This window comes from Amborella trichopoda, chromosome 6, assembly GCF_054954075.1.
Source record: "Amborella trichopoda isolate Santa Cruz 75 chromosome 6, AtrichopodaSantaCruz75HAP2 v2.0, whole genome shotgun sequence".
Lineage (NCBI taxonomy): Eukaryota > Viridiplantae > Streptophyta > Magnoliopsida > Amborellales > Amborellaceae > Amborella > Amborella trichopoda.
Window position 1 is genome coordinate 28,831,770 of NC_142341.1, and position 11,507 is coordinate 28,843,276.

The following is an 11,507-nucleotide window of genomic DNA, read 5'->3' on the forward strand; positions in this document are numbered from 1 at the left end:
CCGTGGCAATGCCACCACACACTTTGGCAACACCACCATAGACTCCGGCAGCTTCACCACATGCTCCGGCAACGCCAACATTGGCTCCGACAGCATCTAAATTGGCTCCAGCAGCATCTGACATGCTCCGGCCGTGCCTCCAAACGCTCCGGCAATGCCACCACGCGCTCCGGCAGCGTCGCTAAGCACATCGGCAATGCCTTGATATAACAAACACTCCGACAAATGGTGTTTGCACTCCGGTTGTTGGTGTACGCACTCCGGCAGTTAACCTTTTGGACTTTTGGCACTTCAGCGTTGAAGGACCACGCTCCGGCAATGAAGCTTCTGGAGCCGCAACGCTCTGGCGATGTGTGACAATGCTTAGGCATCAGACCTCTGGCAGTGAACATTCTAGAGCCACAGCGCTCCGGCAATGGTGGACTACGCTCCGGCAATGGAGCTTCTAGAGCCACAGCGCTCCGGCTAGGGTGGACCATGCTCCAGAAATGGAGCGTTTGGAGCCACAACACTCCGGCAGGCAATGGTGCTTATGGAGCCACAGTGCTTTGGCGATGGATGACTGCGCTCCAGCAGTACGTTTACTCGCTCTGGCATTCGTTCTGTTCATTTCGATAGTAGTTTATGACACCAAGGGTTTCGAAAATGTTTAAACATCTTGGCAATATTACTGAATGCTCTGACAATCGGCTCCGGCAATGGAGTCTCTGGTGCCGCAGCGCTCCGGTAATATGGGACCGCGCTCCGTCAGTGTGACTTGACGTTTCACTCCGGCATTGTTATACTACGCTCCAGCACTACGTTACTTGGGTTCTGCATATCAATTTGGTTTGTACGGGAAGGGTATTTTTGTCCACATATTCTCAACTTTTTACCATGGAGGAAAGGTTTCTGGGGGAAAAAAGTGTGGAGAAAAATTGGGGTGGGGGTAAATTAGATAGAAAATTCATTTTAGGGGGGTTTTTATAATTTTCCCAAATTTCAATATGTAATTCGTATACAATGTTTCCGCAGAGACTACACTTAATTCGTATACGATGTTTCCGCAGAGACTACACTTACTCCCTTGGGCTCAAGAAATACTTGTAGAGGATCTTCTCAAGAGATACTTGTAGAGGATCTTCTCAATATGAACTTTTGGATACAACTGAGAATAAAAAAATTTAGGTTTCGAATTTTTCATATACCCCATTGGGTATGTACAAGCATTAAAAGTGCTCAAGTTATAGAGATAATATTATGATCCTACAACCGTCTTTACATGTGAAATCAAAAAATTGTTGTATTATATATAAGAGTAATGATATATAATAGTACATATAATAATTTGTTTATAAAAAGTGATTGTACTAGCATGTCTAGTCATAACTACCTTTTAGGCCCAAAGATTAGTTGCTAACAATCAGTGTTCGACAAATCAGCCAAGTTAACCAGAACCGGCTATTAGCTAATCCGGTTTTAGCTGGTTTAGGTGATCTGGATGGTTATTTTAAAAACATTAAAAATATAGATATATAAAATCCCAAAAGATAAGGGAATTGTTTTTAATGTGCTTTTTAATGTCTTTTGTCATTTTGAAAAAGATTGGAATGTTTTGTTTTTTACATGAATACTTATTTTTACATTTTTCCTTTTTTTTAGATTATTTTTAAAGTACATTTGTCATAGTTTTTTGGATTTTTTGTATATTTTTAAATTTGCTTAACACTTTTTGGGACCCTGGGATCTGCCTGGTTAGGGGGGGTGAATGGCTGGTTTCTGAGTTACTTGGACTTGGCCCTCGGTTGGTCTCGAGTCTGGTTCAATTTTTCAAACATTGCTAACTGTTGATTTGTCTTATATTCCAAGATAAGTCTCGATTAGTATTCCATATTTTGTTGGGATGTGAATCCTAAATTTTAGGAAACAAATATTTTTTTAATATCTCTAAATTGACAAAAGATAGGGGCATGAGGTGACCTCTATTTGGGTTCCTATTTGTTGGGTAGTTCCTATTATTTAGGATTATTATCTTTTTGGGTTAGTTCTAGTTATGTTAGGATAGACATGAGAGACCATACTAGATAAAGATAAATTTATGTACCCAAAAGTTATGGGAAAAGACAGAGCCCCACGTACCTTTGTTTGGATGGTTGCTTTTTCTATATATTAGGTTATTTAGAGAGAGAAAAAATATCTAGAAAAATAGAGGGAAATTTTTAGGGGATTTTGTTAGAGAGAGAGAAAATTGTAGAGAAAGAGGCTTTGTGAGAGATTGAGTCTTTGGTTTTCTCAAGTAATTTACCTTGTAATTTTCTTTCTTTCGATTTAGTGAAAAATATCGATCGTCTTCTCCCATGGATGTAGTCACAATTGTGGCAAACCACGTAAATCCTAGTGTTTTTTCCTTGTTATTCATTTTTTGCTATTTTTTTTTTTGCTTTTGCTTGTTTTTTGTCGATTCTTTTTCTCGTACTTTATTTGCCAAAAATCAACCCATCGAGTTTAGAGCTTCTGCGCACAACAAGTGGTATCAGAACACAGTTTGGGGTTGTCGGTATGGCGGTAAAAGTTTCAAATGCAAAACTCGAAGTAGAGAAATTTGATGGCAAAAGGAATTTTTGAATTTGGCAAATCAGTGTTCGGGATTTGCTAGTGCAACAAGGTCAACATAAAGCTCTGAAAAGAAAGTCAAAGAAACCAGAATCCATGTCTGATGAGGACTGGGAAGAGTTAGATATGAGGACTATGAGCAATATTTGATTGTATTTATCGAGTGAAGTGCTATTTAATATTGTTAATGAGGATTAGGCATCAAATCTTTGGTCGAAGCTTGAGAGTTTGTATATGATGAAGTCCCTCACAAATCGATTGTTTTTTATGCAAAAATTGTACATCCTGTGGATGAATGAAGCTACAGATATCCATGAACACCTGAATTATTTTTATAAAATTATTTGTGAATTATTGAATATTGGTGTTAAAATTGATGATGAGGATAATGCTATAATTTTGTTATCCTCACTCCCTCATTCGTATGAACATCTAATCACAACATTGCTTTATGGAAAAGATATCATAGAGATGGAGGATGTGACTTCGATTCTTCTCACTAACGATTTGAGAAAGAGACAGGATAATGTTCAGCCACATGCAGATGGCTTTGTGGCTAGAGGAAGATCTATTGAAAGAAGTGGAAAGAGACATGAAAGACAGGGGTGGTCTTGATCCAAATGCAAATCAAGAAAAAATAATATTTATTGTAACTATTGCATGAAAAAAGGGCATGTTAAGAATGATTGTTGAAAACTCAAAGAGAAAGAAAGACGAGCTTCTGAAGTAGCTAATATAGTTGATGGAAGCTCGGTAAGTGGAATAGATAATGTATTATCAGTCTCGATAAATTGTGAAAACTCTAAAAACTCGTGGGTTCTTGATTCAGGATATTCCTATCATATGTACCCTCATCGAGATTGGTTCACCACATATAAGAGCATTGATGGTGGAATAGGTTTGATGGGAAATGATGCAGCTTGCAAGACCAATGGTGTCGGGAAATTGCTGTCAAGATGTATGATGGAGTTGTCCGAACCTTAACTAATGTTAGACACGTTTTAGATTTGAAGAAAAATGTTTATTCTTTGGGTACCTTAGACTCCAATGGCTACAAATTTGTTGGAGAATGTGGAGTTCTGGAGATTCTTAAAGGTCCTCGAGTTATGATGAAAGGCAAGAAGATCAGACTGAATTTATATGTGCTACTTGGGAATACTATCACAAATAGAGCAGCAATTTCCGTATCTGATGATGGTGATTCTGGCTTGACTCAGTTGTGGCATATGCGATTGGGCCACATGGGTGAGAAAGGTTTGACGGAACATAACAAATGCAAATTGATAAATGGCGTGAAGAAGTGCAAGTTGGACTTGTGTGAGTACTGTATTTATGGTAAGCAGTGTAAGGTGCAGTTTTACACGTCAAAACATACCACAAAAGGTATTTTTGACTATATTTATTCAGATGTTTGGGCCCTACATCGGTTATCTGAAAAGTGGATCTCTATAATTTGTTTCCTTCATAGATGATTTCTTTAAGAAGGTGTGGATTTACACATTGAAGAAAAAGACAGATATATTTAACACATTCAAGCAATAGAAAGTAATGGTCGAAAGACAGACTGGAAAGAAGGTCAACTGCTTGAGGACTGATAATGGTGGAGAGTACACTTCAGTGGAGTTTGTGAATTTTTACAAGAGAAAATGAATTGTTCGTCACTTCATCACTCCGAAGACGCCGCAACAAAATGGAGTTGATGAGTGCATAAACATGAGATATCTAAAGAAGGTCCATAATATATTGAGTAATGCTGGTTTGTCAAAGGACTTTTGGGCTGAGTCGGTCAATACGGCATGTTACCTTGTCAACAGGTCACCATCGACAACAATAAATTACAAAATACTAGAAGAGGTATGGTCCGGTAAACCTGCTGCTTATTCTCATTTAAGAATTTTTGGTGGTCATGCTTATGTTCATGTAAAGGATGATAAGTTGAGTCCAAGGTCAAAGAAATGTATTTTCCTTGGTTATGTAAATGTGGTTAAGGGCTATAGAATGTGGTGCCCAGATCCTAAGTCGCCTAAGTTTATTGTCAGTTGGGATGTTAAGTTTGATGAATCTGTTATGTTAAAGCACATTCAAAATGGTGCAGAAAAGGAAACTTGCAGCAGTAGTGCTAATTGAAGTGAAGTTGACAACTCCAGAAAATACTCCAAATTATGTGCCAGAAATTCCCTGTGAGATAGTGGAGGAAGGTGTTGACTATGAGGAGATCGTTGAATCTACTCCACTTGAAGAAGATCCTCAATTTGGAAAGGGAAAGAAAATAAAAAATCCAGTTGTACGGTACGGTTTTGAGGACAAGGTGGCTTATGCATTGGCAGCGACAAGCTAAGAGCCATCCACATTGAAGGAAGCTACACAGGATAGTGAAAGTAGCAGGTGGAATGAAGCCATGGAAATAGAATCTCTTCAAAAGAATCTTACTTGGGATCTTGTGAGGATGCCTAAATCCAAGAGAGTCATTGGTTGTAAATGGGTTTATAAGAAGAAAGATGGGTCACCTGAGACTGGTGGTAATCGATTTAAAGCACGTTTGGTTGTAAAAGGCTATGCACAGAAAGAAGGTATTGATTATTATGAGATTTTCTCTCCAGTTGTGGAACACATTTCTATTCGAGTTTTACTAGCCATGATTGCATTGTTTAATTTGGAGTTAAAGCAGCTTGATGTCAAGACTGCATTCATTCATGGAAAGTTAGAAGAACAAATTTATATGACTCAGCTAGAAGGGTTTGTTGTTAAAGGAAAGGAGGACCATGTCTGCAAGTTGAAGAAGACGTTGTATGGCCTAAAGCAGTCTCCTAGGCTGAGTGGTACAAACATTTTGATACATTCATAATTGGATACGGGTATGCCAGAAGTACGTATGACAATTGTGTCTATTTTAAGAAATTTACTGATGGTTTGTTCATCTATTTATTGCTTTGTGTGGATGATATGCTTGTTGCTGCAAAGAACTCTTTAGAAATCAGTACATTAAAGACTCAGCTTGCTAGAGAATTTGAAATGAAAGATTTAAGTTCAGCAAAAAAAATTTTGGGTATGGAGATTTGTAGAGATTAAAAGTTGGCTAAATTGTGGCTATCTTAGAAGGAGTACATTGAAAAGGTCCTCGTTAGATTCAGGATGGAAAACTTAAAGCCCGTGGGTACTCCTCTTGCTGCACATTTCAGATTGTCAACAGCATTATCCCCAAGTTCAGATGCTGAAAAGAAATACATATCACGAATTCCCCATGCAAGTGCAGTTGGAAGTCTTATGTATGCAATGGTAACTCGTCCATATATTTCTCATGACGTTATTGTTGTTAGCAAGTATATGGCTAATCCAGGAAATGAACATTGGCATGCGGTAAAATGGATTTTGCGTTACCTAAGAGGTACATCAGATGTGGGTTTGATGTTTGATAGAGATATCAAGTTTGGTGACAAGGTTGTTGGTTATGTTGATGCTGACTTTGCAGGTGATTTAGACTGTAGGAAATCTATTATAGGTTATGTGTTTACACTTGTAGGAGCTCCAATCAGTTGGAGGCCAATGATACAAACTATAGTTTCCTTATCTATGACTGAAGAAGAATACATGGTTGTTAGCAAGGCAATGAAAGAAGTCATTCGGCTTAGAGGTCCTGAAAGCGATTTGAGCTTACTATAGGATGAGACTATTATTTATTGGGATAGTCAGAGTACAATACATTTGGCGAAGAACCAAGTATATTATGCGTGTAAGATACAATTTTATTTGTGAGATCATAGTTGAAGGTGATATCTTGTTATTGAATATTGACACTAAGAAGAATGTTACAGATATGTTGACAAAGCTGATTCCATTAAAGAAGTTCAAGCTATGCTTGGACTTGACTAATGTGTTTCCCAAGTGAGTGCTTATGGAGGCACGTGTGGAGAAGACGGTCGATGGGAATATCTTTTGGAATTCAAGCCAAAGTGGAGATTTGCTGATTTGTCTTGTATTCCAAGATAAGTCTCGATTAGTTTTCCATATTTTGTTGGGATGTGAATCCCAAATTTTAGGAAACAAATGTTTTATGGATATCTCTAAATTGGCAAGAGATAAGGGCATCACGTGACCTCTATTTGGGTTTCCTATTTTTTGGGTAGTTCCTATTATTTAGGATTATTATCATTTTGGGTTAGTTCTAGTTATATTAGGATAAACATGAGAGACCATACTAGATAAAGATAAACTTATGTACCGAAAAGTTATGGGAAAAGATGGAGCCCCACATACCTCTTTTTGGGTGGTTTCTTTTTCTATATATTAGGTTATTTAGAGAGAGAAAAAAGATCTAGAAAAATAGAGGGAAACTTTGGGGGGGGTTTTGCAGAGAGAGAAAATTGTAGAGAAGAAAGTTTTGTGGGAGATTAAATCTCTGGTTCTCTCAAGTAATTTGCCCTATAATTTTTTTTCTTTGATTTAGTGAAAAATATCGATTGTCTTCTGTAGACACAATTGTGACGAACCACGTAAATCTTAGTGTTCTTTTTCTGTTATTTATTTCTTGCTTTATTTTTGTTGCTTGTTGCTTGTATTTTGTTGATTCTTTTTTTCGTACTTTATTTGCCAAAAATCAACCCATCGGTTTTAGAGCTTCCGCGCACAACACTAACAATGCTTGATGGATACAAACACTTGTTCATCTCCTAACAATGCTTGATGGATACAAACACTTGTTCGTCTCCCTGTAAGATTGGTGTCCCCCATTTTAGCTAGATGCTTGCCTGATGGATATAAAACCAAACAAACCAGCGAAAACTTCCAAGTTCTTCCATCTTTTCTTTACAATCTCCATAGTGTGATATGCCTGGTGCACATTAATACGCTTCTGGTTCCATCTATGAACTTCTGCAATTCACATGCATGAACTGTAGGTGATAATCTACGCTCAAAGAGCTGGTATACCATGCAAAGACTCGAACCGCATAATGAAAATCAACGACATACAGTTTTTCACGAATAATAAAGTATTTGTGAAACATAGTAAATGGAATTCGGCACTTCTGCAATGCTCTGAAGAATCTCTGCGTGCCATGAAGTAGTTTGCTAAAGTAGATTACGTCGATTTTATCCATTGTCACTGGATTCTCCACTCAGCTTTCAGCTATTACATTGTCATTGATTGACCTCCTTTCGGGGTCAGGTTAGGTTGGTGAATTTCTAAAATGAGACAACAGTGAACAAAACACAGGGTTCCATGAAGTACTCAATAGATCCCCTCCATTCTCCTTGTGACTCTTTTACTTGGCTTTGGTTAGATTTGCCTTATCTCACAGTGAGTATCAGTATTTATCTTTTTCCATATCTTTCTTTTTTCAAGCATTTGAGTTGGCATGTTTGTCAAATGAGAAAAACCTTGGTATTTTTATGAGTCCATCACACATGGACTCCATGCTAGTCCTAATCATCCTATTTTATGTTGATTTACGCTCCAGATCGCCAGATTATTAATTTTTTTCTTTGCTTCATGATTTGGCACAATTTCCCTATTATAGGGTTCTAAAGATATGATCTATATTTCCTCCATTTCTATTAATAAAAACGGGTAGGGGACCTTCTTCCCCACTTACTTACCCCAAAAAAAAAATTTATTTATATTGATATATTTCCTATAAACTTTGTGTAACAATTTTAGTTGGACATGGGTTCTCATGCTTTATAGTAGGCAAGTTTACTAATGTAAGAGATTTTGTTACAAAAGATAGTAAGTATTATTTTATTAGTTTCTTTTAATTTTGAAATTACTTGTTCTCCATAGATTTTGTCTTCTCTTAACTTTGAGGAAAGAAAAAAAAAGTAGTGAATACATGCCATGCATTTTATGAAAGAAAATATGATTAAAGATCGAAGCGGGATGGGGAAATGTTTTTGGCTCCAAATGTTTTTAGATGTTGTTGTCATCACCAGATGAATGATTATAATATATATATATATATATATATATATATATATATATATATATATATATATATATATATATATATATATATATATATATATATATATATATATATATAGAAGAGCTTGCATACAAGGATGGTCAATGTTAACATAATTTCTCTCTTAAGAACTATAGTTATTTTCAATTTTCTTTTTTATTTTTAATGAAATTATAAGAGGTATGTGTAAATTATGTGACAAAAATTTCAGGTAATCTAATTCTTTTGGGACTGGGATCAGAGGCCATTTATTGGTAAACAGTTTTCTTTTTGTCTTGTTTAACTGAAAATCAAGATTTGATTAATATCCTTAATCTTTTGAGTTTGTTAATCTTGAACAATAACGTCTTGAAAGAACTTGATGAATTAGTTTCATTGTGGGAAATAATAGAAGTTTGTATATTACAACTTTATTCTTGTTGCAAGTTTGTTTGTTTCTTGATATATCTTTCAGGAACCCACATCACAGAGTAGTCTCATGATTTTATAAACATATCAGAACATTTAGTGGTAAGCGTGAAACTTGGAAGTAATGATTATATTAATCGACATAACAACATAGTATAGTACCAAAAATTGGTTTATTTCAGCAAGCATTGGATGCTTGATGTATTGTTGCAAGGTGCTTCACAATTAATGGACACGTGAAATTTAGCGTCGGATTTGGGAATGGAATCAATGGCCTCTGATTCCAATCCCTGATCAAAGAAGGGGAGGAAACTAAGAAAGTTATACAAAGATAACAGAGAGAGGAATTTAGGGAAAAATTGAGAGAAAATGAAGAGAGAATAGTGAAATGCATGTCCAGCCATTCTCCAGCTAAATTGGGGTTCAGTTTGAGTTGCTTTCTAGCTTTCACAACCGTAATATTTTAAAAAAGTAGTATGTTTAAGAAAATTTAGTAGGCAAGAAAAGGTGAGGAGGGGGCTAGTTTTTCCATTGTGCATAGGGTTTATATAGATCTGAGGGTCTAACTAGACCTTAAACTTGTTAGAGGGAGGACTATATAAATTTTCATAGATTAATGACATTAGTCTGACTCTTTGTTAAACTTATCAGGTTTAATGGTGAAAAACACTTATAAACCATGCTATCCTCAAATAGCCCTATCGAAGAAACCAGCTTGAACATATCTTGTGTAACAAATGAGCACCAAATTACTCCAAATTCCTCTGCATGGCCACAATCATCCCCTTCAAATGGGCCATCGGATGGACACATGATCGTGGACAGCCATAGTGATGGAATCAACACGGTAAGTGTAATGGGCAACAACATTTTCCATTGGAATGGTGGCTTCGGGATTCAATTTCCCAACGAGAATGGTGCACAGTTGTTTCCAATTGGGCAACATAGGGACGATGAGGCTCTCATGGAGGATGCAGAGAGAAGACTCAAGAGGAAGATCAAGAAACGTGAATCTGCCGATCGTTCAAGGGCTAGAAAACAGGTAAATCTCCCCACCCTCTCTGCTAGATTGCTATCAACTTCATAGCCTTGATGGCTCTCCACTCTTCTTAATACTTGTTATACCACTCTATCTTATTAATAAGGTTATGTACTCTTTTTGACGGCTTAGATGTTTTTGATTATTCTAATTTAATGCATCCTTATTTTCTTCTTTGTTGCTTGTAAGGCCTATACTATTCAGTTGGAGTGTTTGCTTAAGGAATTACAATAAGAGTATGCTTACCTGAACAAACTTCAGGTATTACAACCTTTCTACCATGTATATGAAGCAAATGAAAAATAAATATGTAAAAAAATGTTCTATTTTGAAGGTATAAAAGGGTGAAAATAACTAAGGTGTAGTTAGCACAAGGTTTAGGCTCCACAGTAAAAAATAAAGCCGCACCTCGAAACACTGTTATAAAATGCAGTTTTGATGCAAGACGCCCTAATATAGTGTCCTGCACTACAATGCAGTTTTGATGCCAGAAGCCCTATCATAGACTGGAAATCTATTTGTCTCTTATTATGAAATTTGAAACTCAAAAACTGATTGTGATTAATTGAAAACAGATTGTCTAATTTATATACAGCAAGATACACCACTTTTAAGGCTTGAAATCAATTTTTCTTTGTAGATACATAATTTTTTGAAATCTATATAATGCCTTTGATGCATTTGTGGCACTAGAACAACACATTTTGATAGGGTTTAAAATAAAATTTCACTTTTATTGTAAAGCCTCGGCCATACACTGACTTTTTCCAATAACTAAATCTTAATTGCTAGTCACATACTTTGGAAAATGGGTTGAAATGCATATTCATCAGCATTTCACTCAAAAGGATAGAAGCATTTAAAAAAAACAATCTCAACAAAGATAATAAGGATCATTATAGTGTCATATTGTTTGAAATTCGCCTCATACATCCTTTTTTTCAAAAGGTGAATCTTTTCATTTCGAAGCATTTTAAGGGACAAATATCTTCGTTAGGTATTAGGTAAATATTGAGGAATAATTATATTAAAAATTATATTTAAATATATCACTATCATCATCATAACTATCATCATCATCATATCTTTATGGTGAGAAAACCTCAATGCAGGCCTACTCCAATGCAGTCGCCTTCCAAAACTCCATCTTAGAGATAATTCGAGTCCTCTTTTCATAAGATGATAATCTCTACCAGTGCAATCATGAATTTGAAAAAAATAAAAACAACAACTTAAAAAAATTATTTGCAAGGAATTAAAATGAACGGTACGAAAAAGTCCAAAGAAAAAAGTCAGACTAATCTAATTAAAGTTTAATATCTTATTTCCCCCAAAATGATTTTGGTGTTCAAGATTATTGACTTGTGAAAATTTTATTTCCAAAATCAAATTCTAGAACAAAATAACTAGGTGTGGTAACTGACTTACAAAAATGCATCAATATTTTCATTATCATCATTGTTATTATTATTGTTGTTGGTGTTGTTTTTGTTATTATTGATAAATAA